General features: G+C 57.0%; 1 protein-coding gene across 21 annotated transcripts in view; it reads right to left on the bottom strand.

Moving 5' to 3' along the window:
• LOC106580487 (splicing regulator ARVCF) overlaps window positions 1-2,500 on the bottom strand; it is a 371,259-nt gene that overhangs the window by 293,087 nt on the left and 75,672 nt on the right. The window lies entirely within an intron of this gene.

Raw genomic sequence — 2,500 nt, 5'->3', positions numbered from 1 at the left:
CTCTGTCTTTCCCCTCTCTCTCTCTCTCTGTCTTTCCCCTCTCTCTCTCTCTGTCTTTCCCCTCTCTCTCTCTCTCTGTCTTTCCCCTCTCTCTCTCTGTCTTTCCCCTCTCTCTCTCTGTCTTTCCCCTCTCTCTCTCTCTGTCTTTCCCCTCTCTCTCTCTGTCTTTCCCCTCTCTCTCTCTCTCTGTCTTTCCCCTCTCCCCTCTGTCTTTCCCCTCTCCCCTCTGTCTTTCCCCTCTCCCCGTCTTTCCCCTCTCCCCGTATTTCCCCTCTCCCCATCTTTCCCCTCTCCCCATCTTTACCTCTCCCCTCTCTCCGTCTTTCCCCTCTCCCCTCTCTCCGTCTTTCCCCTCTCCCCTCTCCCCGTCTTTCCCCGTCTTTTCCCTCTCCCCGTCTTTTCCCTCTCGCTCTGTCTTTCACCTCTTGCTCTGTCTTTCCCCTCTCCCCTCTCGCTCTGTCTTTCCCCTCTCCCCTCTGTCTTTCCCCTCTCCCCTCTCGCTCTGTCTTTCCCCTCTCTCTCTCTCTCTCTCTCTCTGTCTTTCCCCTCTCTCGCTCTGTCTGTCTTTCCCCCCTCTCTCTCTCTGTCTGTCTTTCCCCTCTATCTATCTCTGTCTGTCTTTCCCCCCTCTCTCTCTCTGTCTTTCCCCTCTCTCTCTCTCTCTCTGTCTTTCCCCTCTCGCTCTGTCAGTCTTTCCCCCCTCTCTCTCTGTCTTTCCCCTCTATCTCTCTGTCTTTCCCCTCTATCTCTCTGTCTTTCCCCTCTCCCCTCTCTCTCTGTCTTTCCCCTCTCCCCTCTCTCTCTCCCCTCTCTGTCTCTCCCCTCTCTCCCTCTCTCTCCCCTCTCTCTGTCTTCCCCCTCTCTCAGTCTTTCACCCCATCTCTCTGTCTTTCCTGTCTTTCCCCCCTCTATCTCTGTCTTTCCCCTCTCTCTGTCTTTCCTCTCTCTCCCCTCTCCCTGTCTTTCCCCTCTCCCCTCTCTCCGTCTTTCCCCTCTCTCCGTCTTTCCCCTCTCCCCGTCTTTCCCTCTCTCCCCGTCTTTCCCCTCTCCCCGTCTTTCCGTCTTTCCCCTCTCCCTGTCTTTCCGTCTTTAAATCTCCCCTCTCCCCTCTCTCCGTCTTTCCCCTCTCTCCGTCTTTCCCCTCTCCCCGTCTTTCCCCTCTCCCTGTCTTTTCGTCTTTACCTCTCCCCTCTCTCCGTCTTCCCCTCTCCCCTCCTTTCCCCTCTTCCCTCTCTCCGTCTTTCCCCTCTCCCCTCCTTTCCCCTCTCCCCTCTCACTATGTCTTCCCCCTCTCCCCTCTTGCTCTGTCATTCCCCTCTCCCCTCTTGCTCTGTCATTCCCCTCTCCCCTCTCGCTCTGTCTTCCCCCTCTCCCCTCTTGCTCTGTCATTCCCCTCTCCCCTCTTGCTCTGTCATTCCCCTCTCCCCTCTCCCCTCTTGCTCTGTCTTTCCCCTCTCCCCTCTTGCTCTGTCTTTCCCCTCTCCCCTCTTGCTCTGTCTTTCCCCTCTCTCCCTCTCTCCGTCTTTCCCCTCTCTCCGTCTATCCCCTCTCCCTGTCTTTCCGTCTTTACCTCTCCCCTCTCTCCGTCTTTCCCTCTCCCCTCCTTTCCCCTCTCCCCGTCTTTCCCCTCTCCCCTCTGTCTTCCCCCTCTCCCCTCTTGCTCTGTCATTCCCCTCTCCCCTCTTGCTCTGTCATTCCCCTCTCCCCTCTCGCTCTGTCTTCCCCCTCTCCCCTCTTGCTCTGTCATTCCCCTCTCCCCTCTTGCTCTGTCATTCCCCTCTCCCCTCTTGCTCTGTCATTCCCCTCTCCCCTCTTGCTCTGTCTTTCCCCTCTCCCCTCTTGCTCTGTCTTTCCCCTCTCCCCTCTTGCTCTGTCTTTCCCCTCTCTCCCTCTCTCCGTCTTTCCCCTCTCTCCGTCTTTCCCCATCTTTCCCCTCTCCCCGTCTTTCCGTCTTTCCCCTCTCCCCGTCTTTACCTCTCCCCTTTCTCCGTCTTTCCCCTGTCTCCGTCTTTCCCCTCTCTCCGTCTTTCCCCTCTCTCCGCTCTCCGTCTTCCCCTCTCCCCGTCTTTCCCCTCTCCCCTCCTTTCCCCTCTCCCCTCTCCCCGTCTTTCCCTCTCACCGTCTTTTCCCTCTCCCTGTCTTTCACCTCTCGCTCTGTCTTTCCCCTCTCCCCTCTCGCTCTGTCTTTCCCCTCTCCCCACTCTCTCCGTCTTTCCCCCTCTCTCTCTCTCTGTCTGTCTTTCCCCTCTATCTATCTCTCTCTCTGTCTTTCTCCCCTCTATCTATCTCTCTCTCTGTCTTTCTCCCCTCTATCTATCTCTCTCTCTGTCTTTCCCCCCTCTCTCTCTGTCTTTCCCCCCTCTCTCTCTGTCTTTCCCCTCTCTCTCTCTGTCTTTCCCCTCTCTCTCTCTGTCTCCCCTCTCTCTCTCTGTCTCCCCTCTCTCTCTCTCTGTCTTTCCCCTCTCTCTCTCTCTCGGTCTTTCCCCTCTCTCTCTCTCTC

This window comes from Salmo salar, chromosome 20 (genome assembly GCF_965601325.2).
Source record: "Salmo salar chromosome 20, fSalSal1, whole genome shotgun sequence".
NCBI lineage: Eukaryota > Metazoa > Chordata > Actinopteri > Salmoniformes > Salmonidae > Salmo > Salmo salar.
Note: the sequence above shows the minus strand (reverse complement) of the source record. Positions and strands in the feature narration are given on the sequence as shown.